This window comes from Globicephala melas, chromosome 5 (genome assembly GCF_963455315.2).
Source record: "Globicephala melas chromosome 5, mGloMel1.2, whole genome shotgun sequence".
NCBI classification, from domain to species: domain Eukaryota; kingdom Metazoa; phylum Chordata; class Mammalia; order Artiodactyla; family Delphinidae; genus Globicephala; species Globicephala melas.
Window position 1 is genome coordinate 10,454,644 of NC_083318.1, and position 22,055 is coordinate 10,476,698.

The window sequence follows — 22,055 nt, forward strand, 5'->3', positions numbered from 1 at the left end:
ACAGATTCAATGCAATCCATATCAAACTACCAATGGCATTTTTCACAGAACTAGAACAAAACATTTCACAATTTGTATGGAAACACAAAAGACCCCGAATAGCCAAAGCAATCTTGAGAAAGAAAAACGGAGCTGGATGAATCAGGCTCCAGGACTTCAGACTATACTACAAACCTACAGTAATCAAGAGAGTATAATACTGGTACAAAAACAGAAATGTAGATCAATGGAACAGGACAGAAAGCCCAGAGATAAACCCAACCACATATGGTCACCTTATTTTTGATAAAGGAGGCAAGAATATAGAATGGAGAAAAGATATCCTCTTCAATAAGTGGTGCTGGGAAAACTGGGCAGCTACATATAAAAGAATGAAATTAGAACACTTCCTAACACCATACACAAAAATAAACTCAAAATGGATTAAAGACCTAAATGTAAGACTGGACACTATAAAACTCCTAGAGGAAAACATAGGAAGGACACTCTTTGACATAAATCACAGCAAAATCCTTTTTGACCCACCTACTAGAGAAATGGAAATAAAAACAAAAATAAACAAATGGGACCTAATGAAACTTAAAAGCTTTTGCACAGCAAAGGAAACCATAATTAAAACAAAAAGACAACCCTCAGAATGGGAGAAAATATTTGCCAATGAAGCAATTTACAGAGGATTAATCTCCAAATTTTACAAGCAGCTCATGCAGCTCAATATCAAAAAAAAAAAAAAAAACCCAATCCAAAAATGGGCAGAAGACCTAAATAGACATTTCTCCAGTGAAGATATACAGATTGCCAACAAACACATGAAAGGATGCTCAACATCACTAATCATTAGAGAAATGCAAATCAAAACTACCAAGACGTATCACCTCATGCCAGTCAGAATGGCCATCATCAAAAAATTTATAAACAATAAATGCTGGAGAGAGTGTGGAGAAAAGGGAACCCTCTTGCGCTGTTGGTGGAAATATCAATTGCTACAGCCACTATGGAGAACAATATGGAGGTTCCTTAGAAAACTAAAAATAAAACTATCATACGACCCAGCAATCCCACTACTGGACATTTACCCTGAGAAAACCATAGTTCAAAAAGAGTCATGTACCACCATGTTCATTGCAGCTCTATTTACAATAGCCAGGACATGGAAGTAACCTAAGTGTCCATTGACAGATGAATGGATAAAGAAGATGTGGCGCATATATACAATGGAATATTACTCAGACAAAAAAGAAACAAAATTGAGTTATTTGTAGTGAGGTGGGTGGACCTAGAGACTGTCATACAGAGTGAAGTAAGTCAGAAAGAGAAAAACAAATACCATATGCTAAAATATATATATGGAATCTAAAAAAAAATGGTTCTGATGAACCTAGAGTCAGGACAGGAATAAAGACACAGATATAGCGAATGGACTTGAGGACACGGGGAGGAGGAAGGGTAAGCTAGGATGAAGTGACATGGACATATATACACTACCAAATTTAAAACGGATAACTAGTGGGAAGCAGCCGCATAGCACAGGGAGATCAGTTTGGTGCTTTGTGACCACCTAGAGGGGTGGGATAGGGAGGGTGGGAGGGAGATGCAAGAGGGAGGAGATATGGGGATATATGTATACGTATAGCTGATTCACTTTGTTATACAGCAGAAACTAACACACCATTGTAAAGCTATTATACTCCAATAAAGATGTTAAAAAAAAAGTCTTTCAGGCAGAGGAGGCACACTTAGTTTCAACTTCCTTGCTAGAGGCAAAACTCCCTCTTTGCTTATCCAGTAGAGTCTCTACAAGTGGTCACAAATCCATCAGCACAGTCAGCTTGCACAATTGTAGAACAAGTGAACTTATTTTACAGTAGTCTTTGGTCATTTTTGAAGCAATCTGGCCACCAAACACAAGAAATTTTACACGCCCGAAATTGTAGATTGCCTATTTCATCACAAAGTTCATAGTAAACGTCTAAAGAGATAAAGGAAAGGTATATAAAAATGGAATTTTTATTCCTAAAACAAATTGAAATATACATCTTTCTATATAATTTAATTACTTTTCATTTAAATTCATTTTTGATGGTATATTTGTAATCAATAACAATCTTAGTAGCAATCTTGCACAGTTAGCCTTTATTAAAGCTGTTTTCCCTTAGTGACACAATTCAAGCTAATGTGCCACAGAAAATGTAGACTAATTAGTACAAATGAAGGAAAGGAGTCAATTAGCTAAGAGGGAATAATGAGCAAAGTGAACTGTTATGTAAATCTAGATTATCCTGAAAACTTCCAGTCGGGAAGCAGACAGCTAGATGTAATCACCTGTTATTCAAAACACACCTTGGAAAATGAGGGTTCTAATGCATCCTTAGCTTGATTTTAACTTGCTGATATTTACTCAGAATTATGCTTGAGTTGATGTTTTTATTAGTAACTGGTATGATTCATAGGCCACACAGATTTTTAGTAGAAATATGTTGTGCATATTATCACAATTTTCATTAAATATGTGATAAAAACACTACAGTATTCTAAAGGGTCTTAGCAAAAAATTAAGACTGAAAATGCCTAACACAACAGAAACGTATTATTTATCATACTGTGATCTATATTTAAAGAAAACAGAACAAATATATTTAGTTTAACTCATCTCACATTTCTTGAAAAATCTCTGATATTAGCTCTTCAAAACAATATATTTGAATGATACATGCAATATATTCAATATATTTGAATAAAGGCTCCCCTGTTAGTCCTTTCAGTCACAGTTGATGATTTTGGTATTTTGGAATTTTTCAATTCCTCTGCAATCTAGAGGAATATTTGGAGGCAAGAGTAGAGAATGAGAAAGGTAGAAATATTTGTTTGTGTTTTTCCACTACCCGATAGGAAATTATGACGTTCTGTGAATGAGATATCAAGGGATATCAAAGAGGTGAGGCACCAGGACAAAACAGACACTGGAAACCTCCAGTGCAACTTGTTATTATAGTATTAGGAGAAGGTGGAATTGGGGAGAGTATTTACAATACACTTGAGGTCTATACAATCTGAGAAGTGTTCATTAAGTCTGGCTCAGATTAGGGCATTGGTTGACTCACACTTGGTGAATGTCACACAGCCAATGCATTTCTAGGACTTTGCCACAGGTGACCCCTGCCTCCTGATGTGATCACCAGATCTCAGAAGGCCAGGACCACTTGGGGTTTGAGTCAATTCCAAAACCTCTTATGTTGGTAGATAATCGTGGAAGTTGAGAATTTATCATTTTTGGCTCAAAGATATGGGAGTTTTCATAAGAAACTCACACATTTTTATAATATTAGAAAATACATGAAAAACTATGGTTTTCATCATTTTCCTTTCTGCACTAGTGTTATATAATAGTCATGAGAAGGATAATAATGATGATAATAATAATAATGACAACTACCTGGGGAAGTGAGACTACCCATTTAATTGATGAATTTGGAAAAATAAACTGGGAGTATTTAGCCAATGCACTTTCTTTTTCCTTTCCTAGAACCCAGTGTGTGCACATAGAAAAGGAGCTCTTGCCAAATCCACATCATTGGTCTTCTGTGGACAAGTCCTCTATCCAAGGTGAGCTCTACCCAAGTTTAGCGTCATCTCTAGATGGGCAAATCTGCCTTTCTGGGAAGCAGCTCTTCCACTGGTTTAACCTTTATTAGTAACAAAAGTGACAGTTTGGCTTCTATATGCCAGTCTCAATTCTCATTTTCTTTTTCAGAATTTAGGCAGCAAAGTGGTATGCTGTTTTTGAGGGCCCTCAGAGACCCCAATATTTAGTACATATTCTTGACATATTTAGATATGAGTGGACCTTAGGAAAGCACATTAAATGCATGGAGAAGCTTTGAGTGAGTCCAGGGCATGTGGCTTTTAGGTTTGAAATTCCATGTGTGGCAAGATGTTTTTGCCTGGGTATCTGGTAGAAACTAACATTTGAAGCACTGCATTTCTACAGATGTGCAGTAGACTTTCAATGTCTGTGGACTCAGCATGGTTGAGAGGGTGATTACACGCCGAGTGGCCCAGCTCTCGCTTGAAAAGCTCCTCCTAGAGAACGAGGACTACAGTGCCTACAAGTGAATGATACATGAGCTATGATGACCTAAAACAAGGGTTGATAGGCCATAGCAATGTTAGGGCTCAGGAAAGATTCTCAGGCTTAGTAACATCTTGAAGCTCAGGAGAGACTGAACCTTTGAAAATTTTGCCGGCTATAAGGGTGACCTTGGCAGACACTGTCTACAATTTTCAGCCACCTCTGTCTCAGCAAAAGCATAAGACTTTAGCAGGAGGAGATGATCCAAAGGGTTCTGGCTGCTTAAGCATGACTTGAACTATATATGATATATGTATTTGGACAGCAAGGGCCTCACCAAGTACGTGGGAGCCTTGGAATACAGTTTCAGCTTTTCCCAGCAGGTATAGCTGAGAAATATTGTGATTATAGGAAATATAAACGTTCTATACATGGGACTTTTCAGCCCTTGGGGACATAGCAATATGCTTGCAATCTAACTACAAGGCAGCTGACTTCCTTGCCTGCTACAGAGGATGGGATCTAGCTTTAAGTTGTTATTGCCAAGGCTGGGTGGGAAGCGCTGGCTCAGTAGTTTAAAATCCCGTTATGTAATCAGGGCCAAGGAGGAAACTGCGACGGGACTAACTTTGAATTCCTGTGGTTTCTTCCGGGTTCCAGATTGGAAAATATCACAGTAACCCCCCCTCACTGGGACCTCTCCAGTTTCTAGATTCTTCCAACAATAGGAGCCAACCTTGCCGTGTCCTCTAAAATTTATAAGAGCTATTCTCCCTTTGCCTGGTTAAAATATTTTTCATCAACTAAACATGGGTAAGATTCCCAGAATCTTTTCTACCAACATTCTACAGTGGAAAAATTTTATCATAATCATTAAGTCCCCTACACACAAACCTTCAAGTTGCAAACTTTCAAAGATGTGAACATGCGTTTGCATGTCCAATCACGTAAGTTAGTTCACGAGTCTGGTGTACATTGACACAGGCGTGGATCCTCTTCAAGTAGTTGTGATTTTGTGTGCTTTACTGTACAGTACTGTATAGAGGACAGTAGTACAGTATCTTTATTTCAAGCCCAGGATGTCCGGAAGCAAGCGTGAAAGCAGTGGTATATAGCCGACTGTGTTAGTTGGGTACCTAGGCTAACTTTGTTGGACTTAACGAACAAATTGGACTTAACAAAAGTGCTCTCAGAACGGAACTCGTTCGTATCTAGGGGACTTACTGTAACTGCTACTTATCCGGTCCACATGACATTTTATTGCATGTATGCCTTAGAATAAAACTTTTAGGTACAAATACTAAGGCACACAAAATTCTTCTTATGAACTGAAATACAAGAGCAATCTAATTTTACATTGTTAGATCACAAAAGTTAAAGTACATCCCTAATTGCTTAAGACATCACTGAAGAATGACATATATTTGGGTTATTATCAAGAACATGAAATTATAGGAGATGAACATTAACTTGAAAAAATTGAAACCAAGTTAAATCCAAATATTTTCTTTTGATTGCACTGCCACTGGATAAATGTGGCTGATTTGAGTCTTTCCTGAAAGTATATATACATTTCTAAATTGGAACAGGCCAGAATATGAATAAGTTTTCTAAATTCCTTTTCAACTAATGTTCTATTTAAGTCCTGGCCTATTATATAAATATATTTAAATTACACTGAAATGCCTTGGTTGAGATGTAGTAAAACCAAATCCTAATATATCACTGATCTATTTGCCAATTTAATACAGAAACACAGAAATGCTTCTGTGTGCAGAAAGATTTACTCAAATGTAGATGTTTATAGCATATTATATGTATATTATAGTAATATATTAGTCAGAGAAATAGTATTTTCAAAATTTTTGTATATTGTATATTGCTATGTTGTATATTGGGAAGTATAGTAAAGCACATTTGCTATTGTAACGTACTTTTTGTACCTGCTTTCACAGAAGTTAACATTTAACCAAAAGCCGCTTTACTTCTATTTGCAAAGAAGTAAATATTTTAGTAATAGCATGTCTGAACATAAAAACTGTTTACAGCTACTATTATAGTCTTTGTTCTCAGATTAGTAGTTGCTGGTAAATTTATCTTACTTTTTTTCTTTTTACAAGTACTTGTAAATGCTGGTTATTTGTCTAAGTGAACTCCTGCTGTTTTGTAAAAACAAACAACTAATTATTCCCAACCCCAAACACTTTACTGTCACTATAAAAATACACAGTACTTTCCCCTTTCTTTGCTTATATTTAAGCCAGATTTTAATAACACTTTGTACGCAGTAGAGAGTCACTGTGTCAACTGAAAGTTACATTATAGCAACTTTCTATGTTCTGCTTCATCTTGACATGGTGTCACGTTCATACATGATGGAAAACACCTCTATCAAATGGGTCCCTTTCCTGATCAAATTGAGAAGGAAAGACTATAATAATTGTTTAAAGTGTCTCATTCAATACTATCAAGACAAAGACAAAAATGAGGTTTGTATGTTATGAATTTTCTTTCAGTTAGATGATGCAGTGAAATGGTGAATAAATCTTTACTCCTGGAAAAGCATGAAGTGTAATTTTATTTAGTCATATTTATGTCCTCCATATTTATGCCTTTATTAAGCTTGCCTTTTGACACCACATCTTTAAACAGCAGTTTCTACATGGTTAAACAGGAGAACTGAACAGAAAGGCATATAGAAAAATAAAATCTTGCTAAATGACCATAGAAAATACATTACTGCAAATTTAGATTTTAAATATTCCACATGCAAAAGACAAAAATAGCTGGAACCAATCATAGATATGCTTATACAATTATCACAAAACACAGAAACTGCAAAGTGTTATTGGATATTAACTAATTTACAGAAACTACCATGGATAAGTGCTCCAAACAAAAACCCAGGGTGTTCCTCTATGCTTTGGTTTGTGCCTTAAATATTTTCAAGTTGGATGCTACAAATCAGGAAATGTTGAATCCAGATCTATGAAATTTACCAAACAGAAATTTAGCATAGGGGAAAAATGCCAACAGTTGTATATTAAAAAAAATACAAATTCCTGTCCATGAGAACAAATGTATGTGAAAGTTATCTGCATATTGTACATCTCTAGATATCTGGCATTTACTTATGCGGGGAAAAAAAACACCTCTATATATCTATATTCTGTACATTTTTTTTCATATGGCATATATATACATATAGACCCTAAATATATTCTGGAAAAGTCACTGAAATTATACATGTGACCAAGGACATGTGCACTGTAGTGTAGGCAGATGAGAGCGGTATAACTGTCCCCCCAAACTGTCCTACATATCCAGGTGCTGACCGCGTGTGTGTGAAGTTACCTTAGAAATATCAGCAAATATGAGAGCACATTAGAGATATTCAAACAAAAAAATAATCTTTGGACATAGTATGCCAGACCCCAGAATATTATTTTGGTGCCTGAGTTGCTAATACTGTCCTATATTTTTCTCTCTTCTTTGAGATAACATAATGAAAGGAAAGAGCAGTGTTTAAATGGAAGAAAAAAATACCTCTGCTGATCTCTACCCTTTGGAACAAAAAATCTTAATAATACCTGAGTTCCCATTTGCTAGGGCAACAGCAGAAAAATTAATTTCAGTTCCTACTCAATAAAAGGGCTTTATATGTAGTACGTAGAAATAGAAGACTGCTGTCAGAAAAAGTGCCATGTGTGTCAAAGCACGTAGGAGGGAGAATTTGAATGGGTCCAATGAAAAAACTGACTTGAATGCATGGCATCTTTCATTAATGACAATAGAAGTGGAAATACTTGTGTGCATGTGTGTTTCTAACACTAAAACTATTTTAAAGGGCAAAAATCATTTGGAAGACAAAATTCAGACATCAGATTATCAAAGATTACTGACCTGGATGCTTCAAGAAAAGATCATGAAAAAACGTTTCTCTCTTCTCTCTGTCTCTCTCTCTATATGTATATATATGTATTGAATATATATACATATATACACTGTATATTTAAAAAGGCAAAAGTAAAATCACAACCAAATACAATGTGTAAAGTTGGATAGGATCTTAGACTGAGAGGAGGGATAATTATTGGGGAAATTAAAATACAGGTTCATTATTCTGTGAGATTATTGAATTATAATTTAGGTGTTATATTTTAGGGGTTATGACTGTACTGTATTTATGTAACAGGATGCTGAATTTCTTAAGAGATGTGAACTGAAGCATTTGAGTGAAGAGTCATGATGTCCATAGTTTGCTTTCCATTGGTACATATAAATAGAAACATACATACACACACACACACACACACACACACACACAGAGGCAGTCCTTGTTTTGTACAGTACCACATTAATTGAGACATGCAGATCAGAATGCAGTCCATGATTTCCAAGTTTTAGTGGTAATTGAGATAAAATTCCTGTTACCATCTGACTGCAAAGTGAGGACTGAGTATACATCAAAAGTAGCAAAATATTAGTAATAGGTTAGTCTACTTGGTGGATATATTGATGCATTGTTTATTATTTTTTATTCTGTATTTATAAAAAATTCAAATCAAATATAAAAAAATAATTTCTTTGACTTACCTATATTCAGGTAAAATCTGTAAAATTATCCCTGTGATAGGCACTCTCTCTCTCTCTCTCTCTCTCTCTCTCTCTCTCAAGGGAGGAAACAAAGTTAAATAGATATTAGAGAAAGTATAATTACAAAAACTTATTAGAGGTATATATATATAAAGCTTCATGAAATTGCTATTACAATAATTTGCATTAGCGAATACAAATAATTTGAGTTAATTAGAAATATATATGACTCAAACTTGTCAGAAAAGTACTTGCATAGGAGTCATTTCCATGTAAATATTTATGAGTCAGTTTCAAATGTGTCACTGTCAATTACAACTGTATTATCGTGATCATTTAAACTAATGGATCAAATATAAAAATTTAGAAATCATATAATGTTATCTATGAAATTTTTGTCCTAAATACATCCTTCTACTTGTAATACCTTTCCTCACTCTTATTTGCATTTCCACCTAAACACATACACATACTTCTATGTGAGAGAATTATGTTACAGAAAATTTTTTTTAATTTAACTAAAACTATAGGTCTTGCATAATTGCTAAAGGTAATGAAACATATGGAATATATAAAGTGGTCATAAATAATTTTATGTAACTAAATATATCAAATGCTGAGGAAAGAGTTCGTTATAAACTAGAGAACATCAACAGGCAAAATTATTATATCTCAGCTTAGTCTAATTAAATATGGAAATCCCAGCAAAATTAGGAGAGGAGGAAAACTGAAATTGAGTCAAAGAATGTTCATTGCAGGTTACATTCTCTGAGATGCCGATTCTGAGATGTAGTTTAGTGTGTAGGATAAATATTCAGGATCACCCTTGAGATCAATACCTATGGATGGGAGAGGGAGGGAGCAGGTTTGGACAAAGGAAGAGTTGAGGTGTCATGCAAGCCCAGCAGCCTTGGACAACCCATTATGAACTGTGAAGCTAGAATGGGCCCTTCAGAGTTGACCTTAAGGTTAGAAAGAGATGGCTTGGTCTTTAGACTAGTAACAGATCACTTGTTAGACTAGATCCACCCCAGGAAAGGGATGTGATTTGGGGCAAGGCAGCTCTGCAACTGTTGCAATTCCTGGAGGGGATGACAGCTGATGGTTAAAGGGTAGTGCATCACAACATCCCCCATTTGCAGCTTTTGAATCCACAACTTCAAATATGCTCTGAAACTTCAGTGGGATTCCAGTGGACTCTCCTCCTGGAGGAATCCTTTGAGAGGAAGATTAGCACTTTGTTCACTGCTTCTGCAGTTGGCCAAAACTGACATTCATTGTTTCTCTCCTTCATTATCCCCTATAGTTTCCCCTCCTCCTCAGCTATCACCTTTGCTGGTCTCAATGGCTTACCTCTGGTGTGACTTAAATGATCATTTCTAGGTTCTGAGCCCATGCATGCCCTACTCAAGCCAGAATTGCTACACTTTCCCATTTACAATCAAACTACAGCAAGGACATAAGAACAGATACCTAAATGAATCACCTGTGTGCAAAACAAATTCCTCCTTGAACCCAGGTATAACAGCAGTCCTAACTCCTCTTGGTAAACAAGGTCAATTATCTCTTCAAGGATATCACATATCTCACATCTTCTTGCTGATTGTCATTTCCCACAAGTAGCCCATAATGAAAAGTGACACTCTTACCTTCTAGTTAGATGGGATTCTCCCTGGGTTTCCTGGATCCAGTGGACATGTTCCGCTTTTGAGAACCAAGACCTCTAAACCTACAGAACTTAAAGTTCAAGATACAGGAAGCACAAATGTCCTAAGTGGGTTATTGGGAGTGAGGGTAAGTGGGGCCACTCCTATTTCAACTCTCTGGTTCCCAAGCCCATGATAGAAGATCCATGTAGTAAAGTTATCCCGAAGTGGCCAATTAGTATGATCAAGGAATGGTGCCACAATGGGGACTGGATGTTGGTTTTTCTTGCTGCCAGGTTGGACATTTGACAGCAGCAGGAGCTACAAGAGGCTTGGTAAGCAAAAGCCCATCCTTCTGGGTCCATGCATAGCCTCCATTTCTGCCGGCACTGTGATGGCCAATGAGAGAGGCCAGCAGATGTTAACAGGTTGAGTCACTTTTTCTACTTGTTTATTGCCTGTTTCATGGTAGAAGCTCTCTGGTTGGCATTAACATGTGATATGAAAATCTTCATAGTTTATTCCCACTCTCATATATAATACTTTTTTCTCTAATCTACACCTTCCTGTCCATGATATTTCATTTTTTTCCCTTACCATTTGCTAGTGTCCACAAGTAAGTATAAATTCTAACCTTGGGCCACATCTCTTTCCACACAAAGTAGACACCAGGTGTTCTGCTCATTAAGGGAATTTTCTCTTGCCACTGTCTTTCAAGGTCACCACTGGGTGAATCTGTAGAGAATTCCATCTATTTTTGGCTTACATCCACATACAGAGTTTGCTTTTTTTCCTCCTCCATCAGGTCATCATAAAAGTCCCTGCATACTGCCATAAGTGTTAGCTGGGGGAGGGGAGCTGGTACAACAATGGTGGATCATAAGGGACCCAGCTTATGCAGCTACTTTCTTAGCCCACATCTGGTACAACTATCACTGGGGTTATTCCCCAGAGAGCAGACTAAACTGAGATGAAGTTTAGTGTACTAGATATTTACTAAGGCATGCCCTTCCCTGAAATCAATAACTGTGGAAGAGAGAGGAAAGAAACATTGGGCAAAGGGAGATGTCACACTGTAATGCAGGTCCAATGGCTGTATCACCAACTGCACTGGAGTTATGGAACTAGAATGGTCCTTCGAATTGTTCATTTGAATTGAAATGGTCAGGAATTGATATGTGGTTGAGTGGGGGGCGCCCCAGGAAGGAGAATGATCTGAAAGAAGCGACTCTCTTCAGCTGAGACAATCTCTACAGGGAAGTTGAAGGCTTTTGGCCACCAGAGCTCCAAGCAGCTAGATCAGCAAACATTTCATTGAAGGTAGATCTCAGTGGCACATCACAGAATCCAATACAGATTAATGACAGGCTAAATGGTTAGGCTCTATAAAATTAAAGTAAAAATGGGAAAAAAAGGGGATCTTACATTATTTAAATGTTGCATGATTTTAAATGTGATTTAAAGAATTCTTTGTAGACAAAACCCTGATGGTACATTAAATGAATATTAGCATTATATTCATTTTCTGGTATATGAGGAAAACAGAGCAATCACAGCAGAAACTCTGAATTGAAAAATTACCTCTGCCACTTTTTAGATCTTAGTCTTAAGCAAATCCCTTAAATTTGTTTGAGAATCATTTTCCTTTTCTGTAAAAATATATACATCTAATAAGATTATACAAATTATGCAGAGTATAGCACTCACCCCCCAAAAAGCATACATATACAAACACACAAAGATAAAGGTGATAATATTACCATGTGCAAACACTAGAGGAAAACTTGGCCTAATTCTCTCATTATATGGAAAGTATGTATTTGAAAATAAATACTTCTTACATACTTCAAGTGTTTCTTCTCTTGTACTCTACATTTATTCTAGATAAATTTATTTTATTCACTTATCTTAATAGTTATCTTTCTGATAGATTTTGTGTTAGATTTCATGCTAGAGATCTCTCATGTTCATGTTGTATCATCAGTGTTTTGAGCCTGATACATAGTTATTTAATAGATTCATGTTGAATGAAAGATGAAAAGAATAAATAAGATAATTTATTAAAAAGTAATCATTCTAATATCATGAGATCCAAAAGAAGCAAGCCTGGCAATTAAGGAAACACAGATAACTCCAACAAGGCAATGTCAATGATAAGCAAGTCATTATTTGATTAATGATTTTTTAAAAATAAATTTATTTATTTATTTTTGGCTGCTTTGGGTCTTTGTTGCTGTGCGCGGGCTTTCTCTAGTTGCAGTGAGCGGGGCTACTCTTCATTGCGGTGTGCGCGCTTCTCATTGCGATGGCTTCTCTTGTTGCGGAGCACGGGCTGCAGGCACGTGGGCTTCAGTAGTTGTGGCACACAGGCTCAGTAGTTGTGGCTCACGGGCTCTAGAGCACAGGCTCAGTAGTTGTGGCACACGGGATTAGTTGCTCTGCAGCATGTGGGATCTTCCCGGACCAGGGCTTGAACCCATGTCCCTGCATTGGCAGGCGGATTCTTAACCACTGCACCACCAGGGAAGCCCTGATTAATGATTATCTTCCCCATACTGTCAGATCAATAGGGCTAAGAAAAAAATATGATTTTATACAACTTTTTGTCCTCATAACCTGTCTGTGTCTGGCAATTGATTGGTAATCTATAAATATTTCTTGAAGAAATGGACAAATGAATAAATTAATAAACTGAGTCAGGAACTACAACTGATATGTAAGAATTTGAGAGGTTAACTGCAATGACTAGTTATTGCCAGAGGAGGGAAGCAAAGCGTAACAGAGCAGCTGGTACCCCTCACAAAGTCTTCAAAACAGGAGTTACCGCGGTGGCAAGTTGTGGTCAACAATTAGAAGAGTGGTTTATGTGACCGGGATTATGTAAGAGTCAAGAGGAAAGTTACTCCCGAAAGCCAAGTCAAGCCATTAGTCAAAACCAAAGAGCACTGTGTGAAACTGGAAAAGGAAGGCTAAAATATGACACGCTGAGAAAGAGCCAGGCATCAGACTATAAAACAAAGAATAACAAGGCTTCAGAAATGTAGTCAGGTGGAACATCTCTTCTGACAGTTCTTGCATTGATCTGTGAGTCTTTAAACCTCTTGGTTTGGGCTTGGGACTAAAATCTCTGCTTCTTAATGTTAAAGGATTCCAGACCTATTCTTGGGGATGATTATCTAACATAGAGTATATAGTTTGAATTTTTAAAGATGTTAAATATTGAAGGAAACAAGGGTTAGGAGTTAATCTCTAACCCTTTGATTATAGATTTAAGAACTTCTGCATGGAGAGAGGATGCTAGCCGTCAGAAACCAATGATGAAGTTTTAGATCAGAAATCTGGAAAGATGGGCAGTTTTACCTAATAGTGCTTATGTCTTCTGGTTGTTCTCAAATGGAATAAATGGAGCTCAGTGTCTCTTGCAGATACAGTGACAACTGCAAACAAGGAAATGGGTTTATAGTAGATTTGTTTGAGTACAGACTTTCCCCATAACCTTGGCTGTGCCTCCTAATTTATAAATTCATTTATTTATTTATTTGGCTGCATTGGGTCTTCGTTGTTGTGCGTGGGCTTTCTCTAGTTGTGGCGAGTGAGGGCTTGGGCAGTGCGCTGCTTCTCATTGCAGTGGCTTCTCTTGCGGTGCGCGGGCTTCTCATTGTGGTGGCTTCTCTTGTTGTGGAGCACGGGCTCTAGGCACGCGGGCTTCAGTAGTTGTGGCATGCGGGCTCAGTAGTTGTGGCACATGGGATTAGTTGCTCCACAGCATGTGGGATCTTCCCGAACCAGGGCTGGAACCCGTGTCCCCTGCATTGGCAGGTGGATTCTTAACCACTGCGACACCAGGGAAGTCCTGTGCTTCCTAATTTAAATAGCTGTCACTCTGACTTAATCTGGTTTTTACTCTTGGTTTCTTTATTTCTAGAATTCTGATGTAAACTTCAAAATGCAGTTTAACTTTACTGTAATTACATTCAGCACACGACTGGATCCATGCATGAATTAGAAAAATGATGCAGATTTATGATGCTGGCTCATCCCATGTCCCTGATTCTTGGACACCAAAACAAATACAGATGAAACTTTGAGTTCATCACTTCATTTTGGATAATGATTTAAACTTGAAAATTCAAAATTCCTAAACTAGAATCCCAGCTCTGTTGATGATTAATATGACTCTGGATAAGTCATATGGCCTTTTTTGGCCTACATTTCATTATCTTTTAACTGAATATTTAGATTAGGTCAGAAGTTCTTAAATTGGAGCTTTGGTAGGAAAGACTAAAGTGAGGGCTGTGTTTGGGCAGAAGTTATTTTAAGTCTTCCCTTTCATCTGTCCCACTCTAAGGGGGTTGGTTAAGTCTCAAAGAGGGAAAGAAAGGGCTTCTAAGTACTACTTGTAGCATTTTGTGTAAAAACAATGTTATAGGTCCAATCGTGTACCTAAGAAAATACTTGGAATTCCTAACGCCCAGTACCTCTGAATATGAATTTATTTGGGAATGGAATCATTGCAAATGTAATTAGTTAGGATAAAGTTACACTGGAGTAGGATGGGATCTAATCCAATATGACTGGTGTCCTTGTAGGAAGAAGAAAATTCCATGTGTATACGGAGACACACAGGGAGAAAACCCTGTGGCCAGGGAGGCAGAGATTAGAACAGTGCAGATGCAAGTCAAGGAGTAACAAGGTTTAGCGGTGATCGGAAGCTAGGAAGATGCAAGAATCTCAGAGGAAGTATGGCCCTGTTGATACCTTGATTTTGGACTTAATGTTTCCAGAGCTGTGAGAGAATATAATTCTGTTGCTTTAAGCCACCTGGTTCGTGGTACTTTGTTAAGAACAGCCTCAGGAAACGAATACAGGCAAAGACAATATTAACTTATTTGTGCAAAAACAAGAACAGTATTAACTTATTTATGCAGAGGTGAAGATGCTGAGGAAAACAATAAAAAAACACATTTTGATTAAAGATTTAAGAAACCATACAAAAGAGAAGTTAGTTTCAACCCACATGTCCTTAAAGACTTTTTCCATATACTGTTGGCTGTATTGATCAATTTAAATCAATGATATTCTGACTTAATTTTGTTTTTTAATTTGTTTTGAAAGGTCTAAAGCAGGAGAAAGTGGTTAATGTGTTAGTTCTAGTTAAGTTGCAAATAAAGCATTCAACAAATCACACACAGACTCATCAATATAAGGCAGAAGCCTCCCCTGTATGGGGGCTTAAACACAATCTCAGAGCGTATACTAAGTAATAAGCTACTCTGACCCAGTGGCAACTCCTCTAAAGCCAATTCCTATAAACTCTTATAAATAAAATCATACTCACCCTTGGCAATTTGGAAGACTCAGGGAATGTCCAAGGCTATGTCCTCTCTAGAGTGATTGGAGAGGAGATATACAAACTACTAGGCCTTGTCTGAAAATGGGGCAAACACAGCTCCTTGAACTATAATAGTAGCATCCAAGGCATATACATATCCAGTGGTAAATGGTAAAGATCTAACTGGTTAAGGAAGTTTAAGTATAACTTTTGACCAATAAAGAACGCATAATTACCCATGAGTGAGCCATAAGTAACCAAGCTAAAAATTAAAAAAACCAAACAGGTGGTTTTCAAGGGGAAAGGAGTCGGGGGAGGAAAGAAGTAGGTGAGGGAGATTGAGGTACAAGCTTCCAGTTGCAAAATAAATGAATCATCGTTATGCAACGTACTGCATGGGGAATATTGTCAATAACTATGTAACATATTTGTATGGTGACATATTGTAGCTGGACTTATCCTGGTGATCATTTTAAAATGTATAGAAATTTCAAATCATTATGTTATGTAACAGGAACTAACATAGTGTTGAAGGTTACTTATACTTCAAAAATAAACAAACAAGAAAACTCATAGAAAAAGAGATCAGTCAGGGGGTGGGGAGAGGGGGAGTTCAATGAAGGTAGTCAAAAGATAAAAACTTCCAGTTATAAGACACATAAGTATCAATACTAGGGATGTAATGCACAACATGATAAATATTGAATAATACTGTTATGTTATATATGAAAATTAAGAGAGTAAATCCTAAGAATTCTCATCACAAGGAAAAATGGTTTTTTTTAAACAATTTTGTATCTATATTAGATGATGGATGTTCACTAAACTTATTGTGATAATCACTTCATGATATATGTAGATCAAATCATAAATTTATACAGTGCTGTATGTCAATTTTACTTCAGTAAAACTGGAAGAAAACATGAATAGGGAAATCAGAATTATACAAAAAAACGCAAGCTGAACGACCACATTATAAGTGAAGGTATAATTTATAATGCACATTTTAAAAATTTGATGTATTACATAGATTAAGAAAGTGCAGATTGTACAAAAGCTTTCAGAGTTTGATTCATGTTTATAATTAAGCACAGAGTTGGTTGTGATGATTCTTTCAGAGGATAAAGTTTTCAAATAAAGAAATTTACTAAGCCGAGAGAGCCAGAAGGGGTTTATTTCTTCACTGAATTAGAGAAAAGTTCCAAAGACCCCAGGCCTAACTTGATCTACAAGTAATTGAAGTGTTCCTTCAATAGAGGCATTATACAAATATACTCTGCTCTGATTATTGCTCATAGTATTAATATAATTAACATTGATTATAAAATAATAATAATAAAGCAATCCTGCAAATAATGGGACATGTAATAATGAAACTGTTGACTAATGATGACTTACAATACTTGGGGCAGGACTGCTTGGTCTGGGGAAAAGGGGATATGAAAGGAATAGTGATGGAACAGAGCTTATATGTTTGTTCACTTAGGAAGAAATGTAAGCTTGATGAGGATAGCTTTTTGTGCACATTATCTTCATTTGTGAGACACTTTGAGCAAAAGAGCATCGTGGAGTTTAATGCCTTACTATGTTGTCTCCAATGCACAGTTCATGTCTGAAGCATGAAAAGTTGTGACAACTTAAACAACTGCCTTCATGGGGCCATTCTCAAGATTGACTTAGTAGATACAGTAGTAAATAAAAGATATGAAAATCCTGGACTATTTTCATGGGCATTGTTCAAATGACTAATAGGAATCCACTTATGGTATGTCAAGAATTAATGATGTAAAGTTAATTGTCTTTGAAAACGGTACATTGGTAAGGATCTGAATTTTACAATAAGGAGGCAGAGACAAATCACTAAGTATAAAGATGTGGGAGAGTTGGGAAGGTCATACACTCTAAAATTAAAATCTTTATTCTAGCAGTTCTAGGAGATGATGATATCTGTGATATAGCTATCAACAAAGATAAAAGAATATGATTTTGGGACTTCCCTGGCGGTCCAGTGCTTATGACTCTGGGCTTCCACTGCAGGGCGCATGGGTTCAATTCCTGGTCAGAGAACTAATATCCCTCATGCTGCATGGCATGGCCAAAAAATAAAATAATAATAATAAAATAAAAATAACAATTGGACAAAAAAGAATACGATTTGGATGAAGTTCTCCTGTATTTAGGAAATTGCAGAGCTCTGAGATCAATGAATCACGAGGGTCATCAATTTCCATGTTAGAAGTGACGGTGTTAGTAGTTACATGAAAAAGTACTTTCCTATTTCTACATTCAGAAAGCAAACATGTTTGCACACACAAATACACACAAATCCATCTCAAAGACTGAAAGCTCACTTGAATTTTGAAGAAAATTGGATTTAGAAGTTAGTACAGGTTTGTATTCAGTTAAATGATTAAAGTGTAAAATGAAAATGTGTTAAGAACTATGGTGAGAATGATGTCATAAAAAGAGTAAAAAATATTGGGTTTTGTTTTCAAATCAGAAACTCATACAAAGAGATTAATTTAACCAGATTTACTCTAGGTAGTAAGCTCAATGAGTGTGTGTCAATGAGAAATTCCTGAATCTGTAGCAAGAAGTTAATATGTCTCATCAAGAATGGATCTAGTGAGTGTGCATTGGCGGACAACCAGCAAGAGTATAGCACACGGCTGCAACAGCATACAATTCTGATTGTCTAGACTCGGATAGCCCATAATTTTCCTCTTTTTCTGTACAGCTTTGAATAGGTTAATGGCATCAGTGTGACATAAATACTGCCTGGGAAACTTACAGTAACGTTTTCTAGTCTTCTGTACTGAGGTTTTTGTTCAAAGATTCATTCTCTGCTTAAAGATATTACTTCTAATAGCCAGTGCTCTAACTTTTCTGTGTTTTTTGTGTGTGTGTCTTTTTTTTTTTTTTAACTACAGTTGCCTTTTTCTCTGCAGTTGCAGGGCATAGAGATATCTACTCACATCCAAAGAAGACATTCCAGTTTCACTTCTGATTTCTTGTCTATTTATAACTTTTTTGTTGCAGCTATCTTAACCTTACTGTTTGATAAGTCCATCAACTGATGATTTGGAAGCTTACACCCCTTACCTCTTATTTTGACTTTTACATTAAAATAAATCCCAGTCTCTCCTAACCAAAGTATTAATGGGACAACATCACTGTCATTTATCTTATCTTTTCATCTTAACCTGTTATGTTTCATTATCATGTATTATTATTTTTATTCCTTCCCGAAGTTGATTGTTAATGTCTTTAAACCTTTTCTCCTTTATAGATTAATCCCAAGTTCTTAGGAGAATTCTCTTCACCCAAGTGCTCAGCAATCCAAATAAAGAGATTTCATTGAAAAAGAGGTTAGACTTCCCAGGTATTCCAGAATATAGATCTATATCTTCTTTTCTTATGTCCATTTGCCATAGAATGTTATCTTCTCTTTTTCTGTCCTCTAGGTTCTACATGTCAACTCTCTCAATTCAGGAACACTATGGATCTTTAAGTAAATATAATATTACTTCGGATCAGTGAACTTTTCTAGGGCCAAGACACCCACACCCGACATCAAAATTAAGGTATTTCACAAGCTGTGAAATTTTATTTGGGGTTGAAAAACATAGAGAACACTTCTCTTTATTTTACATATGAACTTATATAGTTAATCTTACAAAAGGGTTTGAATTATTGTGGTAAGCCTTAAACCATTGTTACTTCAGCTATTTCCTCCATATAAGTAATAATGTTGGATGTAATAGATGGTGATTTTTTCTATCTATACAGCACTAGGCAGTGAACAAATATATTTTTAGTTTAAGAAATGCATTATATGACTTTTTTCCCCCATTTTTGAACTAAATAAGAGGAACAGAATATAAATGACCAAAAGTGTGTAAATGATATTCAGTATTATGAAAAGTTGAGAAATACCACAGCTAAATCAGTAGTCTGGATGTTCTTTTATCAGTGCAAATAAAACTTAAAAGATGAAGGCTAAGATAAATATCATGAGATGTGGGATACTATTATAGGTACAATGGTATATGAGGAAATGCTTCTCTCTTTTTCTGTGTTTGATAACTAAGTGGTAGCTGAAATGTACTCCAATTGTGATTGTTTGGTAGTTACATTTGTTTTATACTTAAGACTATTACAATCTGTTAATGATAATAATGATAATAGAAACTTAGCAGATGTATTTTTGGCCTCTGTTATCAAAAACTATTTTTCTCATAAAATGCACTGCACTACACTATTTTCATAGCACTTGACTATTGACTGTACTTTTTTGTTTAAGAAATTGTACTATATTATTCACATTACTCACTTAGGAGATAGTATAATTTGTCCAAAATAATGTTTGTGACATAAACAAACAAAAAAGCGCCCTCTCCTTCCATCTCCCACTTTCACCTTTTGGGGAGATAAAGAAACATCCAGAAGGAAAAAAAAAAAAATTGTTCTTGTAGTTCCTGGTGACTTCTACCAGGTGACGGTTTTTCACAGGCATCATAATACTTTTTCATTTATAGTCTGCCTAAAATAACTCAAAAAAGTGTATGTAAAAGAGGCTTATAAATGATTCATGCTATTTGACAATTCCTGTAAAGTGTAGGTGAAAATAATAAATTAACTTTCCTTTCTTCCTTTTTCTAATGTGCAGTGTGGTGGCCGACTCTTTCAAATAAAAAAGAAAACATGTCATTTAGCAGCTTTTTTTCTTCCAAATTCCAATGCAGTAGAATTTTGCTAAATTTTTATTATCACATGTAAAACAGTGATATAATATTTTAGCCCAATAACACAATGGAGTTTATTTTCTTATATATCCACAAGGCAGGCACAAAAATTTCTGAAAGTCTATTCTAAAATCATATTGAATGAAACAAAATTCTATTGTAAACATCAACATATTTCATTATTCATGAACACAATACAAATCAGTTGCATTTTAAAAAATTTATTTATTTATTTTGGTTGCACCAGGTCTTAGTTGCAGCACGCAGGATCTTGGTTGTGGCATGCGGGATCTTCTAGTTGCAGTATGCATGCAGGATCTAGTTCCCTGACCAGGGACTGAACCCAGGCCCTCTGCATTGGGAGCGTGCAGTCTTATTCACTGGGCCACCAGGGAAGTCCCTCAGTTACATTTTAATAAATTACATTCTTTAAAAATTTGAGGTGTCTGACCACATTACACTATCTTCCTGTACTCCAGAGACAACAATTTCCATGATTTTATGCTTTTATTCCTATAAATTTCCTTAAATTTTTCCACAAATTTCTATCCCTAAACAACGTATTGCTTAGTTTTTCATATCATTCATTTACTTTAGTGTAAAGAATCTCTTATGCCTTCTTTTTTGTTTCTTTGTTTTTTTTTGCGGTACGCGGGCCTCTCACTGCTGTGACCTCTCCTGTCGCAGAGCACAGGCTCCAGACGCACAGGCTCAGCGGCCACGGCTCACGGGCCCAGCCGCTCCGCGGCATGTGGGATCTTCCCGGACCGGGGCACGAACCCGTGTCCCCTGCATCGGCAGGTGGACTCTCAACCACTGTGCCACCAGGGAAGCCCTACTTTTTCTTTTGCTCTGTTTCTCTCCCTCGTAGGGAAATTGCTCTTCTTCAGTTTTGTTGGTTTTAATGAGAGGAAACAGATAACAGGGGTTGAAATTTTTAATATGAATTAATGATAGTTGAAGAGAACCTACGAACCTGGATCTCTTCCTAGGTTAGAAGAGCCTGTTGCAGACCTGAGAAGGAGGCCTAAACAGCCAGTGTGGGAATAATATGTTAGAGACTTCGCTTCCAGAAAAAAAAAAGTGCTGATAACTGCTGAAAAATTGTGTCCTTGCACTGTAGCACATCACAAGCAGATTTGATTCTAATAATTAGAATACGGCAGACCTAAAACAATTCTCATGAGGCCACATAGTTTATCTAATCTAAATTTATAGAAGTCTACTATTTTCTGCCCACAATTTCTCTTTCCAACTGCTCCATTTTGTCAATTTAAAAGGACAGAAGCAACATTCACAAAATGCACAGATTGTATCTGAAGAAGTTGCAATGGGTATCCAAGAAAGATAGCTCATTTCTCTTTACGTAGCTCTCCAAAATCTTGATCATATTTAAAGTAATATTTTCACCAATATTTGTTAAAACCTACCATTTATTTGCACTTAGAAGTAATTATTAACACTAATATTAGAGTTAATCATGATAGTAAGTGAATTTGAGCATTAAGTTAATTGAGGGGAATTCATATGCAAATATTTATTAGTTTTTGTATAAACTATATTTTGTAGGAACATCATTTTACTAACTTAATATTATAATACACTTTACGTTAATACACATCTTTAATTTCCTTCACCATTAATTATCACCACAACATTGTTAGTTT